Raw genomic sequence first — 18,876 nt, 5'->3', positions numbered from 1 at the left:
AACGCGAGAGAGAACGTCAGCACGAGCAAAAACAGTGTGAATACGAGTTAGAACAACGCAAGAGAGAACGTGAACACGAGCAAAAAGAACGCGAATACGAGCGAGAACAACGAGAGAAAGAACGTGAATACAAACTACAACAATGAGAGAGAGAATGAGAACACGAACGTGCCAAGTGCAAGGCACGTGAGAGACATGAACTTGAGATGTTGAGGCTCAAGCGAGACTCCTTGGCTTCAGACACATCTGGTGCAGCTAACCCAAGCTCCACGAGCGCTCTCCCTACACATGTTCTGGTGACCCCACACATCAAACTTCCTCCATACAAGGAAGGCGAGCGAATCGAGCCATTCATAGCTCGTTTCGAAGACATGGCTCAGCTGTACCAGCTGGATGAGACAGCTAAGTGGCTCCAGTTTCTTAGCTCGTTTGAGGGCCCTGCCCTCGATATTCTCCACAGAATTCGTGGAGACAATCTCACGTATGAGATGATGAAGGCCGCACTCGTCAAAGCGTACGGTCTCACAGTTGATGATGCCAGGAGTCAGTTTATGAGGGCGCATCTACAAGAAAAGGAGACTACTGTTCAGTTTCTTGATCGGCTTACTGCTAACTTAGATGAGTGGATGGAGAAAGATGAAACTCCCCCCATGCGAGAGGGGATAATTGACCTTATGCTGGGCACACAGCTAAAAAAGTCGTGGCCTGCTGAGCTTATGGCTCAGCTTAAGATCTGCCAGGTAAGGGATGCCAGCCAAATGGTGGAGAAGGCTGATGCATTCTTCACTACATACAGGTCTCAAATTCGTAAGCAACACACCTGAAACAGGAAAGCTGACAAATCTGGGAAACCATCTCAGACTGAACCCCAGCAACAAGGCTATTCTCAGAATAATGGCCAAGGGCCAAACAAACTGCAGAAGGACCAGGGGCAAAATACCCAGAAACCTGAGTGGAAAGGGTACGACAAGTACCCTAACCAGCATCAGTATCAGCCACGCAATCAACCGTCGGGACAAACCTTTTGAACACCAGCTCCAGTGTATCGGAGGCAGGAGGCGAACGCAGCCTTTATTCCTCAACAACAGTATGGTGGTGTCATCCCTAGCAGTACGGGTACTTCCCCACAGTTCACTAGTCCCCCAGCGACAGTGAACACTCCACCACAGGAGGTCAATGCTCCATCTCCCCAGACAGTGAGTATGACCCCTCAGGTATCTAATTCTCAGGGCACCATGTTTGCCACATCATTCATTCAGCAGCCTCATCAGTGGCTGGCTGCTTCCTCCACAGGCCCTCCCACAGGCAACAGTGCCTTCCTTGTTTAGCCAGGGTTTGTGGGAGGCATTCCTGTAAAGGTCCTGAGAGAGAATGGGTCCTCAGGTTGCTCTGTCAGGCAGAGTCTAGTTCGGCCTGAGGAGTACACATGTCGACAGATCCAAGCTAAGCTTATTGATGGATCAGTGAGATTGTTCCCTGAGGCACGTATCCAGGTGGCATCTTCATTTTACACTGGTACGACACTCGCAGTTATCATGCCAGAACCCTTATTTGACCTTATTATAGGCAATATTCCAGGTGCCAAGTATAGTTGCACAATAGATGATGCTACTCAGACTTCGACTACTGCATCGCCGCAAGATCTGATTTGTAGCCAAGATGTTGTTCAAGAACAACATTCTGACCCAACACTTGCTGCTGTGCAGAAGAAACAAAAGGGTAGAGTGATTAAGTATTCACGGGGAGGTCAAGCCAAGTTCCTTCATAAACAAGGACGGCTGTACCGTGAGTCACGAACACCCTAGGGGGAGGTTCGACTGCAGTTCGTCGTTCCTGCTAAGTATCGCCAAGCAGTGTTAGAATGGGGTCATTGTTCAGCCTCAGGAGGTCACATGGGCAAAAGGAAGACCCAGGGCCGTATCCGTGCTGACTTTTTCTGGCCAGGAATGGGACAAGAAATAGATAGCTTTGTGCTTTCCTGTAATGTGTGTCAATGTAACACCAATCAGGGACATGTCCATCCTGTGCCGTTTGAATCCACACCCATAATCTCAGAGCCAGTTGAGAGACAGGGCAATGGTAATGTGGGTGCAGATTTTATGTCTTGCCCGTTGGCCCCACAGGACACATTGTGTCCAGGGCCTGTACATGTATATCATAGGTTAAGGGGGAAGTTCGAGAACCCCGCAGAGACAATCTGAGGCTGTGTTTTAATTATCCACATGAGTTCACACCCATGGCGAGTGTTAAAATGTGACCTGCTTGAGACTGTGTAGGGATTCTCAGCTTGCCAATGTTAATCATAAGTGTAGAGTAGGGTTTAACCAGAAAACTAGGTCCTTTCGCTTAGCAAATTGCAGTGTTTGATGTCCTGCCCAGGCACCCAGTCTTTTCACTCAGTTTGACCACGTTTCCTGGTTAAGAATAATGTAGGTTTAGGGTTTAACCAGTAAACTGGGTCCTTTGGCTTAGCGAATTGCAGCGTTTGATGTCCTGCACTGGCGTCCAGTCTTTTCGCTCAGTTTGACCACGTTTCCTGGTTAATAATGTATCCAGGACAAAAGTAATGGTGACCTCGAATGTACAAAGCTTGGCTGTCACTTAAAATTTTCGGCTAAGGCGTACTTTTTGTAGCGTACATACTGACTGCTAGCCAGAGAAATTGTAATTTAATAAAGATTGTTTGTCGCACTGACACCTTTGATGCTCAACCTTGATTGCTTTCGCAGGTGCAGCTGGCGGGTGTAGCATTGTCGTGCAGATCAGCTGATCGTCTCTGCCATATGCTGCCACCTCTTCTGTTCTGCCTCGTCGTCATTATTTACTATTGATTTGTATTACATAATTTTATACATAGGCACAGTTACACCACAATTGTCACACCTACACCGTGTATTACATACATCACACTACATAACAATTAGTTGTTACTGTAAATGTAGCAAACTTTTCGCTCAGTTATACCTGAGTACAGGATTTTTCACCGTCGTCACAGATTTTTTTCCTCAAGCTTGCTTCTATTAACGTAAATACGAGGTTTTTACGCTCATGGGCAACTGTGATTTTCTCCTGTAGCAGGATACTACAGACATCACAGTGTAAATCTTGTGTGATTGAGTTAGGATTTATATGTATGTATATTGAAAATTTTTCTAAAGAAAAATTTGATTTTGATGGGGCTTCATGTCATGAATTCACCCGAGCGTATTTATAAATTCGTGACATAGTATCAATGAGAAAATCACGAATTCTTGTGGAATTCCCACTGCGCATCACTCAGTTCAACCTTCCTTGTATTCACTCCGATCGGGATGGTTTTCAGAACGTTTCTCATTGTTTCACTAGTGATCATTCTTATGCACGACATTAGTTCCTTCACTGAGTGATTTATTATGAGCATATATAGCTCACTTTCTTTCTGTTGACCGTTGAAGTTCGAACACAGCCATCCCTCGCCCTCTTTCATAGGTTGAAGTTAGTCAGCTTTGAGTCGTCGCGAGAGTAGGATCGTTTTTTTTTTTTTTTTTTTTATGCAAGGCAGAAGGAACCAAAGGCCATGAGCCCGCAGTAACAGTTCCCTCCAAGAGAAAAACAAAATATAATAGAGAGCCAAATTCAAGATCCGATCATTTTGAGATGCCTGGACACACTACGTTTGAAAGACTGGAGATCATAGGCAGGAGGAAATACAGACAGAGGGAGACAGTTCCAGAGCTGACCTGTTGCATAAATGAAAGACTGGGAGTAACGGTTAACTCTTGCATTAGAGAGTTGGACAGAAAAGGGATGAGAGTTTGCTGCCAGACGGGTGCTACTGGCGCAAGGTCGTAGAGGTGGAGGAATGCAAGCAGACAGTTCAGAGGAGCAGTGACCATTAAAGTAGCGATAGAAAAGAGATAAAGATGCAACAGTGCGGCGAAGAGACAGAGGTTGAAGGGAGTCAGTAAGAGGAGGAGAGTTAATGAGACGAAAAGCCTTTGACTCCACCCTATTGAGAAGAGCTGTATGTGGGGAGCCTCTCCACACATGAGAGTTGTACTCCACACAGGGGCGGATAAAACCCCTGTATAGAGTCAACAATTGTGCAGGGGTAAAGAAAGAGTGGAGTCGGCTTAGCACACCCAATCTCTTGGAAGCAGATTTTACAAGAGATGTGATATGATCTTTCCAAGATAAGTCCCGAGTAAATGAAACCCCAAGCATGTTCAAGGATGATGCAGGATTAATCTGAATATTATTAAACATTAGTGGGTATACCTGTGGAAGATTTTGTCGGGTTGATAGGTGTAAGAACTGAGTCTTAGATGCATTAAAAACAACCATATTACTTTTACCCCAGTCAGAGATATGAGCCAAGTCAGACATTAGGTGTGCCATAGCCTCATCCCTTGTTTCTTGAAGTAACTGTTGAGATGGGCGTTGCGGGAACCGAATGGAAAGGTGAAGGGTGGAGTCATCAGCGTATGAGTGGATAGGGTTAGATGTACAGCTTAGAAGATCATTGATGAATAAAAGGAAGAGAGTTGGTGATAGGACAGAGCCCTGAGGAACACCACTGTTGATAGATCTAGGAGAAGAACGATGGCCGTCTACGACAGCGGCTATAGAACGACCAGAAAGGAAGCTAGCGATGAAGGCAAAGATAGAAGGATAGAAACCGTAGGAGGGCAGTTTGGAAATTAAAGATTTATGCCAGACTCGATCGAAAGCCTTTGAGATGTCAAGTGCAATGGCAAAGCTTTCGCCGAAGTCCCGAAAGGAGGATGACCAGGAGTCTGAAAGGTAGGTGAGAAGATCGCCAGTGGAGCGTCCCTGACGGAACCCATACTGACGATCGGAAAGAAGGTTGTGATAGGAAAGATGCCTTAAAATTTTACTATTGAGAATTGACTCGAAAACTTTTGAAATACAGGACGTTAAAGCAATTGGACGATAGTTGGAGGGTTGGGAGTGGTCACCCTTCTTTGGGACTGGCTGAATGAGAGCAAACTTCCAGGAAGAAGGAAAGGTACAAGTTGACAGACAAAGGCGAAAGAGTTTGCCTAGGCAGGGTGTAAGCACAGAAGCACAGTTCTTGAGAACAACAGGAGGGACCCCATCAGGCCCATATGCCTTGTTAGTACTGAGGCCAGTAATGGCAGAAAATACATCAACTGAAGAAATTTTAATGTCAGCCATGAGGAAGTCAGAGGGGGGAAGTGATGGAGGAACAGCACCGGAATCGTCTAAGGTGGAATTGGAGGAGAAAGTCTGTGTGAAGAGATCTGCTTTATCAGTAGAAGAAATAGCTACAGAACCATCAGAGTAGAAAAGAGGAGGGAAGGATGATGAGGTAAAGTTGTTAGAAAGATTTTTGGCAAGGTGCCAGAAGAAGCGGGAAGAATTCGAGTTGGAGAGTTGAGAGCATTTAGTATGGATGAAATTATTTTTAGTAGAGCGAAGAACAGACTTAGCACGATTCCGGGCAGAAACGTAAAGATGATGTGATTCAGGGGTGGGTTGGCTCCAGTGCCTTTTGTAGGCCTTCTCCTTGTTGCGGACAGCATTAGAACAAGCGTGATTAAACCAAGGCTTTCTTGCGTTAGTCAAAGGATATGAGAAAGAAATGTATGCTTCCATGCCCGAGCGAATAACCTCTGTAATGCGCAAGGCACACTCAGATGGCTCACGGCCATGGAAGCAATAATCATTCCAGGGAAAATCAAAGAAGTACTGCCTGAGGGCCTCCCAGTCCGCGGCTCCAAAATGCCAGAGACGACGTTTCCCTGGAGGGTCAACAGGCCGTACCGGAGTGATAGGACAGGTTAAGGTAATAAGGTTGTGATCAGAGGAGCCCAACGGAGAGAAAAGATTAACAGAGTAAGCAGAAGGATTAGTTGTGAGGAAGAGGTCAAGTATGTTGGAGCTCTCTCCAAGGCGGTCAGGGATACGGGTAGGGTGCTGTACAAGCTGCTCTAGGTCATTAAGGATAGAAAAGATGTAGGCTTGTTCACCAGGTGGATCCGTGAAAGGAGAGGAGAGCCAAAGGTGGTGGTGAACATTGAAATCTCCAAGAATGGAGATTTCAGAGAAAGGAGAAATGGACAGAATGTGTTCCATCGTAGAAGTAAGATAGTCAAAGAATTTTTGATAGTCAGTAGAATTAGGGGATAAGTAAACAGCACAGATATATTTAGTCAGAGAATGATAGGAAAGCCGAAGCCAGAGAGTGGAGAATTCAGAAGAATCAAGTTCAGGAACACGAGAGCAAGATAAGTCGTTGCGTATGTATACACAACAGCCACCTTTGGCTTTGAAATGAGTATAGAGAAAGTAGGAGGATACAGAAAAGGGTTTGCTGTCAGTTGCCTCAGACAGCTGAATCTCCGTTAGAAAAAGAAGGTGAGGTTTAGAGGAGGAGAGGTGGTGCTCAACAGAGCGAAAGTTAGATGAAAGGCCGCAAATGTTGCAGAAATGAAGAAGAAGTCAGACAGTGGTTCCAGGCACCTCGAGTGGTCACCGGGAGAGGGGCAGATGGCGGGGGCATTTATGGTCCCCCCCCCTGGGGCAGCACCACCATTGTACAGCGAGTTCCTGACATCTCCACCTAGACGTTGAATTGGCGAAGTGGGCTTAGTGAATTGCAGCATCTGATGCCCTGCACAGGTGCCCAGATCATTTCTCTAAGCTCCCTTCCACTGACCAGTATTTATTTTCATTTTTTCTAGGTTTAATTGTTAGCTTTTGTATGAGCGAGTGAGTGTATTCTCCTTTTTATTTTGAATTAATTTTTGAGACTCATGTAAAGTAAATTTATTTCATTGTAATTAATAAACTTACAGTCATTTTCTTTGAGCTGAATGTAGTTAAACTCGTGTTTTATTTCTCCACATTAAGCTTATTTTAGTTGCCACTCCTAGTTTCCACAAACGCTTTACATAATTCATAACTGGTACTTAGGCCAGTTCTTTTGTATCAAGCTTAAATCCTTTGTGCCAGCCAGAAGTTAATGCACCGGCAAGAACGTGTTTATCAATACCAGCATCAGTTATTGATTGTCAGGGGTGGAGTCACTTTCTCAAGAGGCTAACAGTACTAACAAACAGCATGCGTGAGTAATTAGTTTCTGGTGTGTACTGTTGAGAAAGTTTATAAATTCTCGTCCTTAGAGAAACGGCGAAGTAAGCCGGCATAAAGTAAAACTTACTGCTTGATTTTCACAAGTCAATTCCTTGTCTCTATTTTCAAGCAACATGTAAGCATTCTTTAATTCATAATTTCACATCCCTCCGTGACAATCATCATCATCATTCGTCTAACTCTTCTCCTTCTTCCAGCCCCCATCTCTTCCTCCGCCTCCTCCTCTTCATCATCATTACCATCATCATCATTAGTCTATCTCTTCTTCTCCTTCCAGCCCCCATCCCTTCCTTCTCCTCCTCTTCATCATCATTATCATCATCATCCTTGCTACCCTTGGGCACCGATGAAGGTAAAAAAAACAAAAAATTATAATTCTCGCTACCACCAGATGATTTTGTTCATCTTCAGGGACAACTTTCTAATTGAAAGGGTGTGATATTGCTTTCATTATCCCCTCATTATGGCTTTTCTATCATCAACTTATACAGTTTTAAAGGTAGCATGAGATAAAAAGTAAAACGTAGTGAAAGAGAAAACCACTTAACTCAGATGGCATCATTATTTTATGCCTGCTTCCATACGGGTTACGTTTCCTGAGTTCATCATTTGGAAGTAAAGGAAACGTCATCGTGGAGAAATGCATAAATTGACTATTCAGGATCAAGAACCACACACACACACACACACACACACACACAACAAGTAATAAATAAATAAGAAGATATTCTGAATGAACACCAGAGAGCGTATAGCCTCACTCCCACTTTGACTCCATCAACGAGTATTTTATCTTGCAAGCTTCCTATCCGGGCAGCGACTCTCCCCTCCCCTTCCCCGCCACCCCCCTACCCCCTGTCTGCCGATTGGACTGATCGATTTCCTTCACCAACAAATTTTGCGGTCTTTCCCTTGCTTTCCTCCACCCCGGGATGACTCTTCCAGACATCACTCTTTGAGCAGGAAAAACAACAGGGAAGCGCGCCACCTGTCCTTATATGGCGTTCTCGAATTATGTGGGTAATAGGCCTGGAGTTATTTTCATGGAATAATCACTCATTACACACTAGGCCATACCATCATTATCCATTACCCTGCAAAGGCATGTAATACGAAAGAAATTAATTCGCTGCTCCACAGCACTGCAAGAGTCCAAGCCTCACAGCCAAAATGTAGGACATGGAGTACCAGCTCCTTGAAGATGCAGATGTTCGACCTTCTAAACATGCATAAAAAATGTCAAATTGAGTCAGTCCATTACACTATATGCCAGACCAAAGGGACGAGAGATCTCATCATTTGACTTGACATTTATGTGGATCACACAGCCAAGACTATAACAGTGAATCCTCCTCATCACATGATTCACCCAACAAGTCACCAAATGCCTGGACCTTGGTCTTGGCCCAGGAGACCTTTAGTCTCAGTGGCTTCATGTTCTCGTTAAATACGTCGAGTACATTCAGGAATGTCTCTACCAACTTCGCAAGGATAACTGCACCATCAGCAAAGTGAAGGTATGTTACTCTAAAATTGTCAATTTATATCCCAAAGTAACACCGATGTACAGCGCGACCCAGCACTCAATCCATTCAGGAGTTGAACAGTGAGGAGGGGACACGAGGATATCCCTGTCTCACTCCAAATCTTACTTGAAAGAAATTAGATGTTCCCCTCCACACACACACACATATATTTGAAAGCACTCTCAGAGTTTGAATGCAGGCCAATTATCAGCTCAATAACCCACGATATCATAGGCGTCATCATAGTGTCGCCCGATATACAGTACTGAGTCGAACACCGTGATTGATATATGCAAGCAGTCCCTGCCAAAACTGGCAAAGGCGTTCCACGAGAACTCCAGGTGCTAGAATCCGTTCATCTGTAGGCTCCTTGGGAGTGAATCCTGATTACTCAGGTCTCTGGAGCATTAACAAATGGCTTCGGATATTCAACAATAGGACGAGCGCAAGAATCTTGCCTGGTACACTGAGCACTGTAACACTACGGAAACCACTGAGGTAACGTTGGTCATTTTTTCCCTTTCCAGACAGATATGACAAAAACTCTTGTCCAGCCAAGTGGAATTATACCACCATGCCAAACGGCTTGTATGACTGCATTTAATGCCTAGATCATGTTTCACTCTCAGCTTTGATAAGTTCTGTAGGGATGGCCTCAAACACCAGAGCTGTCTTACCATTTTTCAGCCAAGCCACTGAATTCTTCATTCAATCTAGAGAAGGTATAGCATTGATAGAATAGCAGCCAGTGGTTCCATTACAGCCAACGGGAGCCCTCAGCTGGGTGTTCTACCGTACAGGTATAGAGCTGCTCTATATACTCAGACCAACGAGCTCTATACTCGCCCACCCCTGACACTATCCTTCCATCTGCTGGCCGAACAGAATTAATCTGATGGGCAGATCTGGAATGCAGCTTTTTTAGGGCTCGAAAAGCAAGCTGATGGCATTATGCATGAAAGCGACCTTTTACCTTCTCAGCGATTTCCCTGGCATACCTCTCCTTGTCCCTTCTCACCAATTTAAGACTGTTGCTCTATACTCGTTAGCACACCTCTCATCTCTGAGGAACCTTTTAAGGTGGTATCTTGGGATTTTCTCAGTCTAGAATTGCAGCCTTAAAGTAGCAACAAGTCAGTTGTCAGTAACAAAGAACTCTGAACTCCTGATAACTGCAGTTCTGAAGGATCCTCCACCGAGCACATACAAGGATGTTGGGCAATCACCTTATCAACCTTTCTGACATAGGAATACCAAGACCAGCCATGAACATGAGGCTGTTAGAACAAAAATCCAGAAGTTAATGAACCACAGAAATTTCTGGTTCCACAGCCATGGGAACCCATGCATTCCTTGAAGGTTAGTCTGTCAGTTCCAGTAACTACAGAGAAGTCACCTAAGACTAGTAATGTATCCTGCAAGGAGCGCTCTTCCACAGCTGAGTCGAGTTTAACATGAAACAGTTCGTCCTCTTCAGATCACTGACTTGTACCTCAGTAGGAGGATACACTGGAGCAAGGGAGATGAAGCCGAAAGTGTGCTTCAGTCTCATCAGCATTGTATGCTCATGAACTAGAGTAACCCTGCTGGCAGAAGAAGCAAAGCAAGCAGAAATCGCCACAGCAGCACTCCTAACATAGGTGCAATTGTCACAGCAAATACAGTAGTATGTGTATTCTTCACAACAGAATCAGACATAGTCAGACCGCTTCATTTCAAGAGAGTGCAACTATGTCGATCATCAGTCGCCTCAGCTCACCTGACAACAAAGGCTGTCAGCCATTCTCCGAGAGGTTTTAAGTGTTCCAAACGTTCACCTAAAGTGTCGTCCGAAGGTTAAACCTGTGTGTGGAATTTCGAAATTTTGTGTCCTGTGCACCACCTTCACGTCTATCGAAACTGGATTGGGGCTACCAGGTCCTTTTCTCCTCCATCAGGCTGACTGGGTCCCAAAAAGGCTTTATCCAACAGCCATCATGATAAGTGCCAGTTTGACTGGAACCCAGAAGTCCTATTCCACCGGCACTCGAAGAGGGACCTGCTGGTAAGCCTCGGTTAAATTCACCGGAAACCAGTTAACGGCAAACCAGTCTCATTTTGATATTAATAGTGGTGTCTGTTTTTGTGGAGAAGTGATGCAACACTCTCCTCAACCTCCCAAGTCAAGAAGGGCTCACCACAAGCCTACGGACTGGGACGTGGAATCCCTAGGCATTTGGCCTGACTATCCACTTTTGGAATCGGAGGTTTCCTTCTCCTGGGTGGACTGCCAACCAAGATTAACGAACTCCACCTACCATGCAAGAAAGCCAATAAGTTTGAGGTTCATGTGCCCTCTGACAGGTCTTGTTTTACGAGTGATAAGTCTTGCTGAGAGTCTAGTTATACCTTCTCACTAGCCTAGACCAGTGGGGTTGCCGGTTTAGTCGCCGACAGCCCGACCATGAAAAGGGCAGTACTGGATTACATGGTACCAGCAGCAGTTTAATACCTGACAAATACCATTGTGGATACACAAACGCTCTAACGCCATCGGTGAAAAACTAATACTATGCATCGAAAAAATAGAGTATAGACAAAACTAAAACTAGTCTCATAATCTGACAATTTATAATAATAAAACGACAGTGGAAGTTACATTTGTCTTATCATCATCATCATTGTTAGTTTAATTACCCTTTCTGAAAATTTCCATCATCATCACTATTCCTAATTTTATTACTTTAAAGGGTAGGACCACAAGCTATGCAAGAATAAGAAAAGAAAAATGAGCCACATGTCAATACATTTGTCATTCCACATTTCAGGAGGGTAAGAAAAGGCCAGGTGAAGTGTATTTGCTGAGAGAGAGAGAGAGAGAGAGAGAGAGAGAGAGAGAGAGAGAGAGAGAGAGAGAGAAAGGGGGGGGGAAGTATGGAGAAAGACGGTGAATGGTGGGACTGACGGAATAAAAATGAGAGGGCAGTGTTTTCAGCAATTAGAGGGCACAGTGTTTTCAGCAATGAGAGGGCACAGTGTTTTCAGTTATGAGAGGGCACAGTGTTTTCAGCAATGAGAGGGCACAGTGTTTTCAGTTATGAAAGGGCACAGTGTTTTCAGCAATGAGAGGGCACAGTGTTTTCAGTTATGAAAGGGCACAGTGTTTTCAGTTATGAGAGGGCACAGTGTTTTCAGTTATGAAAGGGCACAGTGTTTTCAGTTATGAGAGGGCACAGTGTTTTCAGTTATGAAAGGGCACAGTGTTTTCAGTTATGAAAGGGCACAGTGTTTTCAGTTATGAAAGGGCACAGTGTTTTCAGTTATGAGAGGGCACAGTGTTTTCAGTTATGAGAGGGCACAGTGTTTTCAGTTATGAGAGGGCACAGTGTTTTCAGTTATGAGAGGGCACAGTGTTTTCAGTTATGAGAGGGCACAGTGTTTTCAGTTATGAGAGGGCACAGTGTTTTCAGTTATGAGAGGGCACAGTGTTTTCAGTTATGAAATGGCACAGCGTTTTCAGGAACAAGTATAATTATAAAGTATTGTGAATTTATGAGATCCATAAGGTGAACTGGTAATGGCTAATGAGTTTGAAGTCTCTCTCTCTCTCTCTCTCTCTCTCTCTCTCTCTCTCTCTCTCTCTCTCTCTCACTCACAAAGTCAATCGCTATTAAATCGTAGAACAATGTGACAAAATGCATTTATCCTATATGTAATTAGGAGGAGAACGCCGTCCCAATGACAGTATGTTATGACAGCATCCTAAAAATTATGGGTGGAAAACGGAATATAACTGGAGACCTTCTCAGTTGCCCAATGAATTAACATGGGAAGTTTCATTCAGATCCATCAAGAAGGCTAGGAAGAAATAACACCCACACCCACACACACACACACACACACACACACACACACACACACACACAGAGGCAGGCTGAATCTCTCCCAACGGTATACGAAAAGTTGCCGAAAATGATACCATTCTGCTTTGCAGGACTGATAATGGACAAAATAGCACGATAACTATTATCCATTACAATGTACTTCGAAAGCCACACGTGAATACCATATGTTAATGGTTGGAAACCTTAACGATTCATCGGTAGCACAGGAAAAAAAACAAAAATCCATCCATCATCACAGCGGAAATGGATTGATATGAGCTGTAGATAGATCCATCTCGGAAGTAGCATTATTTACTGATAATGCACACCCATTGCCAGCATGTGACATACATGCCTACGTATATATATATATATATATATATATATATATATATATATATATATATATATATATATATATATATATATATATGTATGTGTGTGTGTGTGTGTTTTTTACGCTCTTCACCCGGAATCGAACACAAGACTTCTAAATAGAAGTCAGACACTGATATCACTACACCACGGCGTGATAAAAGCTGAGTAACCTGAACTTTTTGACGAACCGGGTAAATCCATTATGGGAGGATATATTTCAACCACAACACATTACGATTATTGCTCAGCCCCACGCAGCTTGGCAAGTGACAGAGCAGTTTTAATCTAACTCAGACACAACATAAGCGTCTTTATATATATATATATATATATATATATATATATATATATATATATATATATATATATATATATATATATAATGTGTCCAACTCTGGGCATAGGCGTCAGAGCCTGCTCTCAAGGCCCAGTAGTCCTCCTACATTCCATACACCTCTACATGCCACCACTTCTGAGCTAACACGCACCGTCCATATCGAATACATGCTAGGGCTGTATCCATACAGGACTGGTGTGTAAGCATTAGCGGGGATATTTTTACGACATATCGACGGGCCTTCTGATAGATTAGTAAAGTGTGCCTTATATGAAATTCAAATCCTTAAACTGTTTCCTGTTCCAGGGGGAATTTGAACCTGAGTCCGGTAGGACTGCAGGCCACCTCTCTACCAATTGAGCCACCGCCTCCCCCATTATGTTACATGTTGCAGATCTCATCTTTCACGCCGTGGTGGAGTGGCATCAGCGCCTGACTTCTATCTATAAGTCTCGGGTTCGATTCCCGTTCAAGAGCGTTAAAAACATTTGTAATGTGTAATGTGTCTCTCCAACATACAGTATATATATATATATATATATATATATTTACTTATTTATATTTATATATATACACATATAAACTATTAAGAAAAGTTTGTAAGAACGAAAAATTAGGAGTAAAACTAAGCCTTGCTCCATTTTATGCCAATTTGCCACGGTAACAGCGAGGGTGGTAGTTACATTTGCATAGGTTAGGGAGTGACAAGGCTCACGACCTTAGTTTGGAGAGCCCAGTGTTCATTAACTCCCCAAAACTGCCTACCTGTAGTGCTGCCGCGCAGGAAAAAATTGTTCCTTAAATGCCTGTGAAGTGCTTTCGATATATATATATATATATATATATATATATATATATATATATATATATATATATATATATATATGTACTGTATATATATATATATATATATATATATATATATATATATATATATATATATATATACTGTATATTTCTATTTTTCTAACACACGGTTTTATGACTCATTCCCAGGTGCAAAAAGTAATCTAACTCAAATATAATTACAGTACTAAAGGCGACACGACTTAGATATGGTTAATGATACCAGAATGAATACTCTGAGTGTCGTGTGATTAAATGCTGCACCAGCTGATTAAAATCATCTAGCTTTAGTAGGAATAGTGGCCGCGACCATTAAAGGGTTAAATATCTACGAATGCTGTTTTTAAAAGTTCATAAAATCTTACTATATATCTGATAATTACACTTTTTAAAATCCATGTCTGGGAAGTCTGTATCTTAATATCTCCCAGTGATGACCTGTTTTAAATTTTATTCTTGCTTCTACTGGACATTCTTCTTAGGCCAGACTTATTGAACTATCCCCTCCTCTACTTTAGCTTGGCTTTAAATAGTCCTTTCTTAAGTTTGAATGCTGAGTTGTAGGAAAAGATAAACACCTGAATTTGATGCTAGTCACAAAGAAGTGCAATGGAAAGGGTGTAAAAGTAGACCTATAACACTGGCTTCTGCCTCTTATCTACGAGAAATAACCAACTTAAGGAGGGAAATCTGTGCCAAGTTAAATCGAAAAAGCTATAGGGAGGTCAGAAATTGTTTCGCTGATCCCTTCACTGTAATAAGTCTCCCTAAGTTAAATGGAGTCATTTGGAAGTTAAAGTAATATAGAAAACAAGTCATCTGACTAAAGGAGTTAATTGCATAAAGAAAATTTTATATATGCTTAACCCTCCCTTACCGAAGAAGTTATATTCATTTTACTTTGTATTAGTACCAGAATTTTTTTAGGGGAGGGGGGCTATCGCTTTTCGAGAAGTCTAACCCCAGTAGTTAAAAAAAAATCCATAATACGGTGAACAAAATTCTCTGGATATAATGAACGAAACTGAAAATATTGTCTTGTTCCCGAACTATAAGTCCTTATGTTGACAACAAAAATATTTTACGATTTTGGAAATCTGTTTCATAAGAAAATATATTTTTAAGTCTACGTTATATATGTTTGTGAAATCTCTACCACATAACAGGGAAGTCTGTTTCATACATATGCAGTACTATTAAAATAAATGTTAGAGATATCATTGTTAAATATGTTGATGAAGTATGTGTTATATTTGTGAAGTCCTTTTTGGCCTCCTCCTGACAAAGTCAGAGGAGGGTGTTATCACTGGGATCAGTAGGTGTCCATCCATAGAGTTGGGCGGCAGGGTGGCTGGCTGGGCACAGGAATTTAGTTTCCGGACCAGAACTCAGAAAGTATTCACTATAGAGTCATAAAGTTTCACACAGTTATGTGTCCTATAGCGAACTGGCGCTATTTGATTGGTAGAATACTGTCTTAATTATTTTTGTAAATAATGAAAAAGTATATCTATGTATAATCTATCTATATCTACATCTATATCTATCTGTCTATCTATCTACCTATATCTATATCTACATCTATATCTATCTGTCTATCTATCTATCTACCTATATCTATATCTATCTATCTATCTATCTATCATATATATATATTTTTTTTCCCCAGGAATTTCAACGCGACCTGCGCAAGGAATCTGAAGGGCCCAGATTATGTGTCCTCAAGACGTTCTCTTTACGCTCACCTTTCACTGAAAAGAAGGGAGGGGGTGAGGGCCGTTATGCGCTTGGTTAGGTGTGCAGGGAGGTGGGCAGTATGTGCTTGGTCAGATGAAGTGTTGCAACAGCGAAGCAATGCCTATGTTTATATAATGTTGACGAAGTTTTTTTTTTTTTTATGTTGCCAAGATCTCTATATTTTTTAAAGTGTGACGTATGTTTTACATATATGTGAGGTATGCCTTATGTTTGAATATTCAGTGATATATGTGTTTATGAAGTCTAAACTGATTATGGTCGATGTCTGCATTATGGATGTGTTTAAGAAGTTGTGTACGTATGATTACGAAGTCGGAAATTGTTTTTGAAGCCTGTTTTATATGTGTCTGTGAAGTCTATATGATTTTTTACTCTCCACCTGACCGAGTCAGAGGAGGGTGTTGTAATCACTGGAATCAATAGGTGTCCGTCCGCAGAGTTGGGCAGCAGGGAGGCAGGCCGGGCATGGAGATTTCGTTTCGGGGCCACAACTCAGAAAGTATTCATTATAGAATTGTGAAATTTCACATGCGTATGTGTCTTATAGTGAACTGATGCCTTTGGATAGGTAGAATGCTGTGTCTTACGTAGTTTTTTATGGTTATGTGTTATGTGTCCTCAAAGCATTCTCCTTACGCCGATTTTTAACAGAAAAGATTGGGGGGTTGAGAGATGTTATGCGCTCAGATGTGAAGGGAGGTGGAGGTAGGTGCCTGGTCAGATGGAGGGTTGCAATACCATAGCATTGCCTATGTTTGTTTCAGAAGTTAATTTTACATACGGCTGTGAAGTTTTATGGCCCATATGGTAGTAATGCCTGTGATATCTACGTGAATTAGCTGTCGTAGGCCAACAAGGTTTTGAAGCCTGTCTTGTACGTACTGTGCCTGAGGTTATTTTCAATCCTCCACCTGAGTAAGTCAGAGGAGGGTGTTGTTATCACTGGGATCAATAGGTGTCCGTCCGTAGAGTTGGGCGGCAGGGCGGCTGACCAGGTGTAAAGATTTCGTGGCCAGGCCAGAACTCGGCAATTATTTGCTATAGAGTCATGAAATTTCACATAATTATGTGTCATATAATGAACTGGTGCCTTTTGGTGAGTAGAATGCTCTCACTTTTTTTTTTATAATAAAAAAAAAAAAAAAACAGTGACTTCAATGCAACCTGCACAAGGAATCTGAAAGGACTAGGTTATGTCCTCAAGGCGTTCTCCTTACGGCCACCTTTAAAAGGATAGATTAGGAGGGTGAGGGCCGTTATGCGCTTGGTTCGGTGTGCAGGGTCGAGGGTGGGGGTATGTGCTTGGTCAGGTGGAGGGCTACAACAACGTAGCATTGCATATATTTTTATGTATTCAGTTTTTGATGTATAAATATTTCTGAAGCTCCTGTTATAAATTTGTGTCGATATGTTTACGAATGCTGTTTTCATATGCGTTTGCGATTATTGTGTGTGTGAAGCTTTGTTTACACAGGCGTTTATGGTCTGTTATATAACATCTGTGTAACTTTATCCCTATTGTTAATATGTAAATAATAACAAAAAATTGCTTAAATGTTTTCAGATATGTTATTTTAAATGTATGCAAGTGTATTTTCATGCAACAATGACGATTTGTTAAGTGAGAGGATGTAACTAAATCTAACAGTATCCCTGATCAATAACTGACCACCATTTATTTCATTTTTGTCACCACTATTCAGTTTCGCTAAGCTAAATGGATGATTTACTGTGATTTAATTTTCCAGTAACATTAAAGAAAAAGGTGGTGTGCAGAAACAGTTGTAGGCATTGTAAGCACTAGCATATATCTCATATCACACTGTGCAGTATGTAGTGTCTGCTCGAAATACACACGGCTTCTCACTAGGAATGTCAATCCATATGATTATATCCACAGTCCTGATGTCCCAGACCATCAAAAATGTCTTGACACATAATGTATCTCAAACAATCCCTTTTTTTAGTCCAGACAATACAAGAATTTTATAATACGAGCAAGTTAACCAGACTAAGTTACCTGATATCACGAAAACTAACCATGGAAATCTACCAGACACTACATCCCCTCCGAGCTGTACCAGTATATATTCTCAGATTTTGAAGGGCTTAGAAAGAGAGAGCCCGAGAGTACGATCGAGGGCAGACGATAGGAGATAAGGTCAGCTGGGGGGTTTGCCGCCACGCTACGTTAAGCTGTCAATCACATTTCAATATAACAGTGTACAATACACTCCGTAACCCAAGAGTGCTCTATCACTCACCTCGCTTTCGATACACAGAGGGGGAAGGTGAGAAAGAGACAGACCTACTTATTCACTCGACTCAATGACGCACCATTTTACCAGCAGCGGCCCATGGTACCTTCCACTGGTGATAGAGGGGAAGCCGTTAATCTACGATAAACTACAATCTCCCATTTAATCAAACCCTCGGCAACGTTCACCGATACAATGAGGCACTTAGCCGCAGTGCTGCTCTCCTGACCTTAGGCTTTTGATCCTGTGGTAGGCTATTTATCCACTGTCCTAAGATACATGACCACATCATCCTGGATACAACGCGTATTACCCTTTGTACCCTTTTTACCTACTAACCCCCCAAATGTTGGATGGACTTCTGAATCGAATGACGCCAGATGACCACAGCAGGAATCGAACCATGGCGTTATTGGGCAAGCAGTTTTGCAGGTAGCAGTGCTGAGGCTGACGGTCTGTGTTTTCAGGATGCAGTTTAATATATTTAACTCGACCAAGCATTCTACTTATAGTTCTGGGAGAACACCAGAAATCTCTGTTAATGGTGTTGTTACTCCAAGTTCATGTGAAATGTGAATCCTGTGAAGTGCAGGCTTCAGCTGTCCTCCTACAGTCCACAGTCCTCCTTTCGGAAGATTGTGAGAGGATTATGGGACTTTTGTATACAGTAATCGGAAATGGAGTCGCCCGGTCAAATGAGTGCTATTAGGTGAATGACAGCGATATGCATGTAGCCAAATATTAATATAAAAGCTGAAAGACAAATATAGATATTTTTAACTAACACTTTT

This window comes from Coenobita brevimanus, chromosome 2 (genome assembly GCF_032717465.1).
Source record: "Coenobita brevimanus isolate Jiangsu-jjx chromosome 2, ASM3271746v2, whole genome shotgun sequence".
NCBI lineage: Eukaryota > Metazoa > Arthropoda > Malacostraca > Decapoda > Coenobitidae > Coenobita > Coenobita brevimanus.
Note: the sequence above shows the minus strand (reverse complement) of the source record.